Below are 15,918 nucleotides of genomic sequence, written 5' to 3' on the forward strand. Positions count from 1 at the left end.
AGAAGACTGGGAGGAAAGAAGTTTAAAAAAATCACTTCTACAATATTGTTTCTCCTAATAACATCAAGAGTGTTATAAATTTTATCAAACTTTCAAAGGATAGAATCAAAATGTTACTCCAGGATGGTCTAGAATTTTTACTGTTTAAATCTCACTGATTCATGAACATGTGGGAATCTTCCCATTATCTGATATCTGTTCAATTTATAAGACATTTTGTTTTGTTTTGGGTTGAATTTTTTTTCATTTTTTTCTTTTGTTTTTGGTTTTGTTTTTTTAATCATAAAAGCCTTTTATTTCTCGGTTAGAATTTTCCCAAGAAACTTAATACTTTTAAAAGTTACTGTTAATGACATGTTTTCATTGATTTACTTTTCTTTTACAAAGAAGGAGTACTCACTTTGTGTGTTAATTTTGTATGTTGCTACTTTTGAAAGAATTTACAAGATATCTGATTATTCTTATGTTATATTTAGGCTCACTTATGTTTACTATCATATGATTTTCAGAAAGACATACTTTGAATTCTTCATTTCTAATATATGTCCCCTTGGTCACATGCAGTTTTAATATTATCTTAATTGTTTACATATGCTGTATGAAACAAGAATAAATTGAGTATGACCAAAGATCAGCAAAGGAAGCCATTGGTACCATAATATTTCATAAATAACTTGATGAGGGGCAGCACACACTATAAGGAAATTCTAGGTGATAGAATCATTATCATCCTTGCAGACATAAGGCACTCACTGTTAAATATTCTTCAATTAACTCAATATGGTAAGCACTCTTATTGCTAGAAATTTCAACTTTTGATGTTTTAGACTATTGTCAATTAAGGCTAATTGTAGATGTGGAAAGAAGAAAACTAAAGTAATCAAAAAGAGGGAATTGTATATTTATATAACATTTATATCATATTACTTTAGGAAAATGAATTTATCTTGTCAGAGAGGAGTGAAAATGTGTGACTTGGACAAGTCAAAGAACCTGCACGGATGATCGTAAAGAGAAATAACAAGATACCAAATGTTGAACTTTAAAAGCATACTTAGGAATAACTTTTTTTCTGAGAAACCAAATGAAAGACCCAGAACCATGTTCAATTCTATGGTAAAGAAAATACATTTAAGTCTAATCAAAGAACAGTTGTTTTGAATTGAGCTGTTGGTGTCACTTATTGAACCTATTCTGCTATCTTACCATACTGGTTATCATCGTACTTTATAGGTATTACAGGTGGGTACAACCATCAATTGCTTCCCTAACGTGTCAACTTGCCTACTGTTTTATCTACCTTAGAACTTTGACTTAAACCTAGAGGCTTCTAAGACATATCCAGGTAGATTGCTGAGATTCCTTGTAAGATTTATTTGGCAACTGGCACGCAAGCCACCAACCTTGAGAGAAATCCAAGTGCAAATCCATATTTTGGCGGAAAGCCACAGGAAATACTTTAATAATTGGTAGAATTTCTCTCACCAGGATTGAAATCATGGCTGGAGCTAGAAATCTAGTCCGATTTATGTAGCTAGTTTGGTCATAAACTTTAAAATTGATGACATTAATTTAATAAATTAGCGACATTCCTTACAGCATTTAAATATTAGTCTTATATGTACCAACAAGTGGGGCCATCATCCTACATCAAAGAAGCCTCTTTGTATAGAAAATGGAAACCATCACAGAAAACAAAAATTAGGACACAATGAAGAGATAATTGCATTATGAAAAATCCAGCACCAGTGAATACATGTACATTAGAGCTAAATGCTCTGTAGCTCAGGGACCATTGTAGAAAAGGGCTTAAAAATACTGTAAGACCCAGCATACTTGAAAGTCTGTTTTGAAATTGCCTCTCATAAAAATAGGTGCAAAATCACAATAATAGCAACGTCAATGCAGTGTTAAGGCAATGGTCAAAATTTCACTTGTCAAAAGTTATAGGCAGCTAATTATGACTGACAGAATATTAATTTTTCCAGAAATGACCCACATATGTATTGTCTAATACACACTGTATATCATGGAAAACATATTCATAAACAGAACAAAATGATCTCAAGTAATATTCATATTTGTAAAGATATAAACACATATATATAAACATGTACAAAACAATATTTAAATGAGTATGAAAGTGAGTGACTGTGATGGACTTAAAGGAGAAAGTCAGGCTACAGTGCTATAATTCAATTTTTGATAAAAGTTTAAAATACTAGTAATAAATGAAAACATTGTAAACTTATAGTAATGGGAGTTCAGGAAAGACCAAGAACAGTAAATATGGAAATTATCAATTTCTTTACTGGAGGTTTTCTCTAAGATTTCCATTTCTCAAATTTGTATTACAGACACTTTTGAGATAGACAAACCATGAATAAAGAATATTTCATGTTGAGGCCTCAGGTGATGAAGAGAGATATAACAAATATGCTGTATGCTTCTGTGCATTTCTCAGTGTATGTAATGCATGTGTGTGTGTGTGTGTGTGTGTGTGTGTGTGTGTAAAGCACGTGCAGATCACATCACTGGTGATATATATTTAGAGCTTAATTAGAGCCTTGAGCTTATTAACATATGAGGAGCCTCCAGTATTGGTCTTTCTCTCTGTCTCTTTTTTTTCAGGGGGGGTCTCTTTTGATCATTACTGAACAATATGTCAGAATTATCTGTCCAATAAGCTTCTGTTACTGTCTCTGACTGCCATCATTATTCAGGTAGAAACTTCTCGTTTAGAGATGATTGTGCTACAATGCCTAGTTTTGTTTGCTTTTTAATGTATGTTTTGATGACCCAAATTCATGTTACAAAGTCTAAATCTCAATTGCTTTAGACACTGAATTATCTTTTCAGGTCATTTTTTATATTTTAAAACCATGATCCACCTCTAAGTTCATCATGTGTGATGATTAATTTTGATTGTTAATGGAATTTTATTTATAACTTTCTATGGCACGTGATTCTATGCAGAATTCTGAGGGATTATTCAGTGTCATTAGCTTCTGGCCACACATTGGTAACTGAGGTGGGAAAACTAGTACTATAACTGGGCTGTAGAGGCAGAGACTGAAAATTTTTCCAAAGACTGTGTAGGACCATGAACAAGGCACATTGGAGTGTAAGAAATAACCCAATTTAATAACATTTGTTATAATAGCAAACAATATGAAATATGCAGCATAAAATAAGTACAATGAGTGAAAATTATTTGTACCTAATACGGTGAAATATAAAACTACCATAGGATCTTGGAATAATTCTTCTAATATGACTAAATGGGAGGTAGAAGGGAACATTAAAATACAATGACCTTAGACCTTCTTAATTCATCCACTACCACTTATATGTGGTAGCTGCTCTGTTTTGTCCTGCTAAATGAAACATAAAATGTCATCATCAGACAAATATTCTCAGATGATAGATTCACATCACTTAAAATAAGGGTAATATTTGGGTATATTTTCTTAACTCTATAGAAAGAATTAGTTCAGTTAAAAATGTATTTGAATTTGTGTGCTACCACCTGATAATCAGGTGAGTTTAACCTCTTTATCATACCTCTCATAGGTTTTGTAGTGGATCCTGTGCAAATATTTTTACCAATGATAAGATTTTTGACAAATATTGTTTCTCATAGGAAATTAAACAAACATTAGTACTTTCGTGCTAGGAAACCAAAGCATGTTGACAGTGGTGCAGGGCTTAATCTTGCAGAATGTTTAATCTATTTTTAAATCAAATCATCTTATCAAAAATAATAATTCATATGCAAGGAATTCTCTAACTTAAGGACCATGGGAAGAAAGGGGGGGAAAATATAGCAGACAATATTGGTGGATTCTCTAAATAAAGAATGTGTCATACATACCTGAATGTATCCAGATGTATTTCAGTATATGAGCATATATATATATATATATATATATATATGTGTGTGTGTGTGTGTGTGTGTGTGTGTGTATAAATATATATACATATATATGTATACGATGTTTAAAAACTTTTCCCATACTCTAATAATCATTTTGTGTCCCAAAGCTTCTCTGATATACACAAATTTATGACATCATGAAATGATTTGATCAAATGATTCCATTCATTTAATAAACCTTGTCTTACCTGTAAGACCTTCTTCCTGCAGTGCAGCATATGAAATGTTAAATTTTTCATCAATATCATTGGTTTTCCAGTTGTGTCCAGCTATGGCTTTTGTCATAATAGGAGATTTTCCAGAATAATTTATTGATTCTTTGTATGTCTTTAAGTCTTCAGACCTTTTGCAATGTGTTTACTAAATATATCATCATTTCCAAATATTTGATCATAGTTGTCAATCATGATTTGTATAAGAGACTTCTGTAACACCACAAGGTAAAAACAAGATTGTCATTTCACATAGTTTACAAAATAAATTTAAAAATGAAAAGAAATACCAGGAGGAAAATTACAGATAAGAACCCATGAAATGAAATCTCTGAAATGGAGACTCTAAGTCTTTTGCATCTTTACACAACTTGTTAAAATTTCATGCATATTGCAAAGAACAGAACTACTTAACCAAAGCAACATTTCAGAACTAATATGCTGCAAAAAACTGTGAGTGTACCAAATTAATGACTGTTGTGTGTTAATTTTTTGTGTGTGGGTGGGGGTAGCTGTTTATTGTGATGTTTTGAATGGGATGCCTCTCTAGTTCCAGGCATTGCAATACCCTCTCGTTGACAATTTTCTGGTGCCTTGGTCTGCCTGGTGAAGTATGCCACTGCTTAGAATTTGTAGTTACAAAAGGTAGGTGCCCATTTTCAATGTACTTTCTCTGCTACATTTTTGCTTCCCAAGATAAGAACCATCAGGTTTCAGCTTCCGGTTTGTTTTTTCTTCTTTTCTGCAGTCGTGCTCCTCTGTCATGACACTGAAGTGCTATACTCGCTCAGCATTTGTAGGTCCCAAATAACCACCTACTTCAATAAGTTTCCCTGGTCATGTTGTTTTATTTTTATTGTTTATTTCATTCATTTACATTTCAAATGTTATCCCCCTTCACAGATCCCTTCCACAAATCCTATATCTCCTCCCTTGACTCTATTGCAGTTTTCTCTCACTTGACCACACACTCCTGCCTCAACAACCTAGCATTCCCCTACCCTAGGCCATCAAGCCCCTCAGGACTAAGCAGCTCCCCTCCTAGTGATGCCAAATAAGACAATCCTCTGCTACATATCCAGCTGGAGCCATGGTTCCCCCATGTGCACTCTTTGGTTGGCCTTTTAAACCCTGATGTTTTATTAAGGCAATAGAAATGTGACTGAGAGAAGTTGGTGAGAAGAGGGAGTCTTAATTGAGAAAATGCCTCCATCAGATGGACCTATTGTATAGTGAAGTCTAAGGGATATTGTCCTGATTAACCTTGGAATTTGTAGTGCCCAGATCTCCAGGATGGTGCCACCCTTGAGTTCTTGGTCAGAAAAAGAAAGATATGAGATACAAGGCAGGATGAAGTACTCCTACTAGGCTTCTGCCTCACTTCTTTCCTCCCTGTTTTATTTTTGGCTCTGACATTTCTCAGTATTTAACTGGTAACTGCAAGTATATTGTAACCTGTCTTCCATTAGTTGCTTTTCATCAGTGTTTTGTCACAGCAATTGTAGAAAACTATGACACTTCCTAAATTGAACAACACTGGTAAGTTACTGTTCTCCTAAGATGATGACTTAGGTTAAGCAAACTCTATTCATCACATATGTTTCTTCTCAGCATGCACCTAAGTTTATTTTTGAGCAGTCCTGCACAGGATAGTCTTATTTTATATGCAGATTGTACAGGATAGTTTTGCTTCTTTGTTTTCATACCTGACCATACAAAAGAATATATTTGAAAAGAATTGTCCATAAAGGAAGAATCTTTAATAGTTATTAAGAGTAAAAATACATTTTATTGTTTCATTTGGACTAAACATGCAGTTTGATATAGTCTTGGATTTTAGGTTTCCAGTACCTTGGTAATTAGAAATTAACTAAAAAAGCTACGTTTCTAGTTCAAGCCAAGTACAGTCCTGAGCAAGAATCTTATTCAAGCTATCCCTTGGGCTATCATCCTCCATTGTGAGTAACATCATGATATCTTCTTTCCTGTGGACCTAATACCTGGGAGCTACTAGTTAACATGTACCTTGCTTTCTGTCTTATTTATATTTTCTTTATTTTTTTCCTTTTCAAAATATGTGTCCTTTATTAATTCTCTGAAATTTCTAATCATGCTACCAAGAAACTCTCATTTCATTTTTCAATCCTTCCATATATCCCTTGGAAACAATCCCCCCTCACTAAATTTCAGAAATTAAATTTAAATAAAAATTTAAATTTAATTTAAAAATATCAAACTAAAATTTAAAAAATTAAAAATACAGTGTGTGAGATGTGTTGTGCCATAAGTGGTCACACATTATACCCTCTTGTCCAAACAGATTTTCTTGCAAATGTATAATGAAATAAGTCTGGTTTAAGCTCTCTGTATTTTACTATTCTCTCAATACTGGAACCTCCTGGAGATGCCTCTCCTTCTATATCCTGGTATCTTGCTGTAGCCTTTAGTCATTGTGATCCTTCAGCCTTGAATCTGCAGGATCTCCCCCATCATATGCTCCAGCAGCAGGATCTAGGGCCCCTATATATATGTAGCATATATGCAGCTTGATCTTCAGGTAGGTCCCCTACCAGTTCATATGCAGACTGGCTCTGACTCTGTAGTCTACAACTGGATTGCTTTCTTTTATCTGGGCTGCTTTGTATGGCTTCAGGGGAAGGTGATTCACTTATTCCTGTTGTGAATTGATGTATGAGAGTGGGTTGGTGTCAGTGGAAGGTCTACACTACTGAGGTAAAGAAGAATGGAGGGAAAAACAGGTTGCAAAGATGGGACTTGGAGGAAGGGACTGCAATCAGGATATAAAGTAAATAAATTAGTGAAGAATATTGATATATGTGTGTTTATAATAAAATTAACAGCTGCAGTATAACTGAGGATCATAAAACTCTACCTGAAATAGGTTAGTGCTAAAATAATGGAAAGCATACAAAATAATATACACCAATTATTCATCATTACATATGTATATATATATATACATATACAAATACATGCACATGTACAAGTACATTTTACATGTATATGTACACACACAAACTCACACTCATACACACACTCACACACACATATATGTATACACACACATACCTATATATAAATATGTATATATATGCAACATGCTTTAATATGGCCAGCAATTCACATGATGTGAATATTTAGTAATATCATGGTCTCACCACTGTGAAACACAACTATTCTATACTCCAAAAGTAGGGCTATGATGGAAAAAACAAACAAAACCTAGGTAATCCGGATCTTTTAAAATTTCACTCTAGTCTTCTTGGATTACCATTATATGTACAGATTATTGTTGGCTAAAAGTCAATATCTAAATCAATATCTAAGAAGAGAGAAGGAAAGAACAGTAGAAAGAAACGATTAACTTACCTTAAAATACATTAAAAATCTCCCTTCCCAAATCTTCCTGAAATAGATCAATACATATTCTACTCCACTCCATAAGAATGCAATCCTAGGGTTTCCTGTTAGAGAAATCATCTTAGTAAAGTATTCCCAATTACTGAATAATAAAAATTAGAATTTTGTTCCCAAAGGCAAATTTCAGATCCCCTTACCTTTCGTAAGACGTCACTCCCACATGATGAATCTCTCGAAGTCTGACCCCACAGTACATGTGGAGCTATGCTCAGAGACAACCTGTAACTGTCTAAATTATTCATGGAAGAATCTTTTATTATTACTAATACACATATGAGATGTTTTAATAGTATAAAGTTTGGTTCTGGGATCTGTCGCAAAAGGCTAAACAAAGAAAAAGGAGAATTTTAGGTTAGACCATCTTGAAAATAATGTAAGTTAGAAATCTAACTACAAAGAACAAATAGGGTAAATGTTTTGTAGACCAACTCATAGTATAATCAGAATTCAAAAGAAGTAAGAATATATAGCTAGAGTATTACATAAAATATTTTCTGCAAATCACTTTTCTGTACAGAATCATGGAAAAAACATTTTTCAATTTATTTAGGAATTTCAGTGTACTAGATGTATGACTGCTACCTACGGAAGCCAGAGGAACATGTCAGGATCCCTGGTAACGGAATGAGTGAATATTGTTGCAAACCATATATGTTCTCTGTGTGAAAACATCCAGTGTTATCAAACAGCAAACCATCTTTCTTGCCACCATGGGGACACATTTAATATCTGATGTATTATGAATCGACGACACACCCTTATAACAATCTAGAACATAAGGAGCAAAATCACACTCATGACTCTACTCAATGCCCTGGTATTAGAATGAATGAAGATTTTTGAAGACCATGTGTGTTCTGTGTATGAAAACATCCAGTGTTATTAAACAGCAAACTATCTTTCCATCCATCATGGGGTGGAGACACATTTAATATCTAATGTAGTATGAATCCATGTAACACTCTTGTGACACTCTAGAACATAAGGAGCAGAAAGCACACTAGTGACCCTACAAAATGCAATTATAAAAGCTTCGCTACAGCATGACAGAGATGCAGGGCTCCTGGGTTGCAATGGGAGCTCAAAGCTCTGGTTAAGTATGAAATCATTCTATGTATCACACAGAAAAATGATTCAAAAAAGTCAAAGCTATACCTGATCTAGACTTCTCTAGGTAGTTATAGTTGAGAAAGAAGAATTCAGTAAGAGATTCCTGTTCTAATGACATATATTGACCATGCGAAATATTCACAATACCATGGTAACAATTCTAGGATGCAAGTAACCCACAGGTATTATACACACTTAATTCTTTTAATTTGTCTCACACAGGAACTAAACCAATACTCTAAACTGACCTGAACACGAGGTGTTACATAGACTGTCTTCTAAATCATGACATTTATAAAGGAGAAGGCTCCAAGGTAAGATTACAGACATGGTTCAACATGCTAGCTTGAGAAAAGGGAATGTTTAAAAAGTGACAATACGTCTGACCTAAGGACACCTCTTGGCATAGAACATCATTCCAGCTGATAATCCTGTAAACACAAGCCTATGTACCTTACAAAAAGCATTGCTTCTATATTGGTGCAGTTCCCCAAGTATTTACTGTATCATTACCTTTGAATGACATTAATTTTTCCAGCCAGAGTTTCTTCATCTGGGATGCTAAGCCAGTTTTCATAAAAATCCAAGGTTAGTAAGCTTCCATCGATGGTAATAATAAAATCCTTTTTTTATTGAAAATAAAACAAAAATAGTAATGGTCAGTGTACATTGTAGAAAGTACTTGAAAAACATTTTTGTTTAAAATTAGCAGTTTAGACCAGTGAGTCTCAACTTGTGGGTCATAATCATTACGGGGTCACATATATTTTCCATATCAGATATTCCATCCATTTTTCTTTATAATCACATCAGGAGCAAAATTTGAATTATGAAGAGAAGCAAAATGAAGTAATGGTTAAGAGTCACAAAGCCATGAGAAAAATATTAGTGTTACAGAATTAGGGAGGCTGAGAATCATTGGTTGAGAGTGCACTTCCCTAAAAGATTCCCAAACTGCCCTGGCTCCAGAATCTTGGCTCAGAAGTGGAACCTATATGCAGGATCTTATTTTTTTCTTCCCTAAGACTAGAATCAATGAAGCACAGTCCTAGTTGCTATAGCAATGAAGTAAACCTACCGTCTGTTCAAATTGCCTCTCCTGGCTTCTAGACTACACCACTCCTTGCAATCATAGATCTCCACTCCACTTCCCAGCTCAAAGCTCTCTCTGCCTAAAGGAAACCAGCTCCTACATGGAATATCCAGACAGGAGCCTATCATAAGTGCCCTCTGAGAGGCTCCATCCAGCAGCTGACTGGAATAGGATATGAAGAGCCATAGCCAATCATTGGATTTTATGGATCAATCAGGGACTTGTACGGAAGAAATGGGGGAAGGATGCCACACCCTTAAGGAGATAGGAACTCCATAGGAAGAGCTACAGAATCAACTACTCAGGACCACTAGGGGCTACCAAAGGCTGAATTACCATCTAAAAAGCCTACAGAAGCTGTACCATGACCTACTGCACATTTATAGCAAACATAAAGCTTAGTCTCCATGTGTGTCCCTCAACATGTGGAGCAGGGCTATCTGCAAGCTCTTGACTTGAAACTCCTCCTCAACTGGCCTTAGGTGAGAAGATAGTCTAACCCTGAACAGAGTTGAGGTGCCAAGGTAGTAGGATAAACCAGGGTCCTGTAACTGGCTCAGAGAAGGAAAAAGACTTTGTAAAGAGAGAATGGGGGGGGTGTCAGCATAGGAGACATAAAATTAACAAATAAATAAATGTAAAATAATAATGATGATGATTATAATAATGATGATGATAGTAACTAATAAAATAAATGAACAAAACAAAGAAACAAAGACCATAGTCCTCTTCTTGGAAATAGGCAACTCTCAAAAATTGGCAGCACCAGAAATTACCTGATCCTAATTGTATAATTTGGTGAATGTGTAGAGTACACACAGAGTAAAGCTGTAATATACATGTAGACCTCTACTTACAGACCACCTGGAATAGTGATGAAATTTCTTATATGTTTTCCAAGTGAGAACATCTCAGTTTCATATCTTTTTCTTAAAATTGGTAAATATTCAACAATATAAATTAAGTTGTAAGCATCAGTTTGTTTAAAGAACAGATACTGTCTTTGTTCATAAAATACCACAAATAACTTTCATGTTGTACTAAGGGTAGCAAGTCATAAAATTGGAAGAATCCCAGGTGCTCTTGTACCTGTAAATTTCTTTGAATGCACATGGCTACCTTCAGTCACTGATCTTAACTTTCTCCCCATGATGTGGTCCTTAGTTTCTGGCAATTTTAACCAGACACACTTGGCAAGCTCAAGAGCCAAGGAGGAATCATTGGGTACCTTTGCCCAATGTTACTAAACATAGTTAATCGCAGAACATTATGTTTTCTCTTGATGTCTGGGCCATAGGTCCACAGTCTTCTGAGAGGTGAATTCAGATCAAGGCCCAAACAGAAATAAAACAAGGATATTTGCTGTAGAGTCACTGCAGCTCCCTGACAAATTAAGAGTGGTAGACAGGTTAAATGTAACTTAGGTTAATTCTTGACTACTTGACATGGAATTAGAAGGTCAATATCCGGCAAAAGTGAAAGTGCTGGATTGTTTTTTGATTGACAAGGAAAACAATTTTGTTTATCTACTGGGCAGAGGACAATATCAAACATTGACAGCCTATTATGGGTCAGTGGTGGACTAGCCATTTTGAACTGTTATTTGTGAGGGATAATTTTTGGTAAGTATTATTTAAGACATGAATTTTGTAAAACACACTTTTATCACTATTACTACTTGTCCTGATATTACTTTACAATATACAGCCCGAGGTGAATCAGTGGGAATATATGTAATGCCAAACTAAAGCCGATCTGTTATATGATTATTTTACCTTCCAACAGAAGCTGTTCACCTGTGTCTTTGAGATGAATCTTGTGACATTCTAATCTTTGTCAGACTTTTACCTGCCATGCATCTTATCAAGAGATCATGGTTCCAGGAAAGAGAGATGGTATAACACGCACCCCGTTCTTCATTCCAATTAATATATCGTTCGGTGTCTATCTTATCCCTCAGGGACCAGTGTGAATATTCAGATAAAGTGAAATTGCTGGTTAGTTTTTTGATTGGGAATGAAAACAATTCCATGTAGGGAGGGCAATATCCAACATTGAACACCAATTCTTTTTTTTTTTCTCAAATGGCTGCTGAATTTATTTCCTTAATCAATAATGGTCCTGGCAAAAATTAGTTAACCAACACTGAGACATTTGTAATGAAATTTTAAAAACCCATGATACCTTGATAGAAATTAGAGTTTACACAAACAAAAAGAATTCTTCGATATTGTCAGCAAATATAGAATGAGTGTCGCACATCTGACAGGTGCAGCAATGCATTTATACATTTTCATTTGACACCTGACCACGTTTCCAGTCTCCATAACATCTTCTCTCCAGATTTAAAAAAAATAGTATGCTGATTTCTATAACAAAGCTTTTTTTTTCATACAAAAATCAAATAATGGCCAACAAGTCACCACAGTGCAATAGGTAGAGGCTAATGAAAAATCGCACAAAACAGGTGCTGAAATAAATACTAACTGGGGAGTAGACTAGAGCCCTCCTGTGGGTTTGTTGCTCACTTTAGAGTGTGGGATCTGTCTTCAGAGCCACAGGGGACCTTCCTGGGGGCCACTCATCTGACAGTGAAATCCGGTTGCCTAAGAGTCCGGCCTCCCAGACCACTGGGAGCAGTTGTCTTGGGTTAGAGGCAAACACCAGGTGCGGTCAATTACAGTTATGCTTTCCTTCCTTCCGCTCAGTTCTGTCAGAGTCCTTAAGCAGCCCCTTGAGATGACATGGACAGGTGAAAGTTGTGCATGAGAGCATCTACATGGCTTATCCTGGCAGAGGTGTGGGTATCCCAGCCCAAGCTAGCAACTGAAGTCACTGTGGAAGGTGACTTTCCTGGAAGGTCAGTGTGGAAAAGGACTCTGGTGTGAGAAGCGTCCTGTGCAACCTCAGGGTCAAGGTGGTCATCTCTGATCACCTCTGAGAAAAGGCCCTTGCTGCTCCCTGGCAGTGAGTGGGTGGCCTGCCCTGCCCAGGCTGGTGGCAGGCTGCATGGTAACCTCCCTCTGCAACCAAACTGGGCCGTCCTGACTCACAATGACAGACTCGGAGCTGGAAAAGAAAAGTGGTACACACAGGGCAGGAACAAGGAACCCCAGCGTGAGCCTTTTTGGCCAGTCAGAGAATATGAGGCAGATCCCCACTGAACAATCTGCACCAAAAGGTGTGGAAGGCACAAGCAAGAGTGGCCAGGGACCCTGCAGGGCTGGTGAGACCACGAGCGTCCACAAGGCAGGCGCAGAAGTGACCTGGTTTGGTTCCCACCCTTTGATAAGAAAGAGATCCTGATTCTACTGTGATTTAAAGAACAACAACAACAACAACAACAACAACAACAACCACAACAAAGTTTTTTGGTTTAAAAAGAAGCCACTCAAGGGTTAAAATAGTTATTTTTATCAAAGAAAATTAATTTTCAAATAAGCTGACACTATCTGGAAATGCCTGTGTTCCCTGCAAGCCCCCCACCCCCGAGTGTCCACCGCTTCACCCTCCCAGGACCTGAGCCTGACGCGGAGTCAGACGTGTGCAAGAGTGAGCATCTCTGAGAGCCTTTACAGAACGCTGCCAGGCAGGACAGGCAGTGGACTCTTGCTTACACTATGATGCACAGGGCCGGGGCAGTTCAGATGCGTCTCCTTCGGGTCTTTGCTGGGCGAGGGCTTCACCTGCTCCTTGGCTGCTATCACCTCAAGGACACCTTCACAGGGCAGTGGGCCTGTGTCCCCTTGCCTCTCGGGCTCCTCCTCCTGGAGCTGCTGCTCAGACTTGGCTCGCTGCATCTGGAGCAACCGGAGCTGCACTCGGAGCTCAACGATGGCCTCCCGCTCTTCACCAACTGCTTGGTTCAAGTGATTGTTCTTTATTTCTAACTCTTCATTCTGCCTCTGTAAGTCTTCCAGAATGATCTGCAGCTCCTCCTCATCCTTGCTCTCGCACTCGCTGTCAGAAGAGTGCTCCTCTGTCACGCTGCAGCCATGCTGGTGACTGGATCTCCACAATCTCAGCTCGGAGGCGGTGGACCTCTTCTTTCTCCGAGGCGATCTGACTACGCAGAAACTGCTCCATGGCCAGGAGCTCCTCCTGCTCAGTCAGGATCTCATTCTCCTGGGCAGGGAGGATATTTATGTCCTCCTCATTTTCGTCCATTTCTTCTTTGGCAACATCCTCGTTCAAAAGGCTGGCTATCTCCTGGGAAATCTTGGTCTCACACTCTTGTCTTTTAGCTTCCCTCAGCTTTCTCTTGAGGGCAGTCAGAATCCTCTGTACTTCCCATAATCTTTCTTCTTTAGATAAGTCCTTTATCCCGCGCTGCAGATCTCGATGTAAACAGTTCAAAAGGAACTCCTGTCTCCTGATCTCTTCCTTGATGCCTGCTTGGGTCTCTGGCAGTGTAGGCATTGTGGCCGTGTTGGACCAACGCAGAGGTCTCGTTACTTGCTTCAGGACCACGGTGCTAAAGAGCTCTTGCACGTGTGTGAAAAGCACACACAGGACCCGATTGCTGATCTGGACAGTTGGGCTCAGCACTAGAGAGATGTTCTGGATGCTCATCTTGGTTTCTATCTCCTTCGCAATGATGTGGTCCATGTGCACAATGAGCCAGGAAAGCAGAAGGTGGTTATATTCGGGCAGTTCCTTGAGCAAGCGCTGGAACTCCTGCACTTTCTCCATCTCTGTGGTCCTCCGACAAGCCTCTTCAAATCGGGGCATAAGCTCTCTGGTAAGCAAATTCTCGGGAAGGTCTCGCAAATACTGCTTCAGCAAGCTGGCTACAGTGTTAGGTTCATATTCTTCCAGGTTTGGAGACTCCTCTCGATCATAGGCTGCTTTCAGCTCATCTACCTTTGATTTGACTCCTGACCCTCGGTACATGCCTTCACACTTCATGCCATGCTGCTCCATGTAGTCCACGCACTCTCGGAAGACAGCTGGCAGCCGGATGCCGTCGTACATCATGGTCCTCTCTACTGCATCAGCCAAGGGAGCGCCGAAAATGGGTCTGAGACTTGGGACGTCCGTCTGAGGCACCTCTGACTCCTGAGTTGGCTTCTTCTTTTTCTTCTTCTCCTTCCACTCTTTAACAACATCGGCTGCCGTCAAGACTTTACATTTCTTTTCTTTATGCTTTTCCTCTTTGTGCTTTTCCTCTTTATGATTTTCTTCTTTGGGCTTTTCTTTGATTTTAAAATCCTTTTCCTTCTTTTTAAAGAAGCTGGGCTTTTTGAACACATGGATTCCCTTGGACCTCTTCATCTTGGAAGGACTTTCAGCTTCATCTCCAGAGCTGTCTTCCTGGAAGGCAGCATAGCCTTCAGTCCTTTTCTCCTTTTTCTTAAATTTTCCTTTTTTCTTTTTTTTTTTTTCTTTTTTTTTTTCTGGTTATTTTTATTAACATTTCAAACATTATTCCCTCCCAGTTTCCTGTCCATAAGCCTGCTATCCCATTCCCCTCCCATTCTTCTGTAATGGTGTTCCCCCTCCCCAACCACCTCCCCTTTCCACTTCCCCACCCTGACATTCCCCTACACTGGGGTAGGGGGATCCAGCCTTGACAGGACCAAGGGCTTGTCCTCCCATTGGTGCCCAACAAGGCCATCCTCTGCTACATATGCAGCTGGAGCCTCGGGTCTGTCCATGTGAACTTTGGGTAGTAGCTTAGTTTCTGGGAGCTCTGGGCTCCTGATGAGTCTTTAAGTTTGATAGCATAGTGGTTGACTTCCTTGGCATAGAGGTTATCTTGAGCTGCTGGTAACTAAGATATGGGAGATATATCAAAGTCCTTCCAGTTTCAGTCTAAAGACAAGGGACAAAATCGTAAATTCCTCCTTGGCAGACACTCATCTTCTCCTGTGCAGCATATATACAACCATAATTGTATAAGCTCAGCTGGGAATATGCAACCATCATTTTTCATTCTTTTCTTTTTTTTTTAATTAACTTGAGTATTTCTTATATACATTTCGAGTGTTATTCCCTTTCCCGGTATCCGGGCAAACATCCCCCTCCCCCCTCCCCTTCCTTTTTTCTTTCCATGGTCTTTCTCATCATCTGACACGATATCAGGAGGCTCGTGGAAGATGTCATGGGGAGGTGAAGGCTCACCT

The 15,918-nt window shown here is 38.1% G+C and overlaps 1 long non-coding RNA gene and 1 pseudogene across 1 annotated transcript; both read right to left on the reverse strand.

Annotated features, from left to right (window-relative positions):
• Positions 1-4,125: 4,125 nt before the first annotated feature.
• LOC103691580 (uncharacterized) lies at positions 4,126-9,196 on the reverse strand. The gene is made up of 3 exons (XR_005488982.2): positions 7,728-9,196; positions 7,540-7,634; positions 4,126-4,362 (listed from the first exon to the last, which is right to left on the reverse strand). It is a non-coding gene; the product is annotated as an uncharacterized LOC103691580 (long non-coding RNA).
• A 2,565-nt stretch (positions 9,197-11,761) lies between these two features.
• Ralbp1-ps1 (ralA binding protein 1, pseudogene 1) lies at positions 11,762-15,062 on the reverse strand (annotated as a pseudogene).

The sequence above is a fragment of the Rattus norvegicus genome, chromosome 9, assembly GCF_036323735.1.
Source record: "Rattus norvegicus strain BN/NHsdMcwi chromosome 9, GRCr8, whole genome shotgun sequence".
NCBI lineage: Eukaryota > Metazoa > Chordata > Mammalia > Rodentia > Muridae > Rattus > Rattus norvegicus.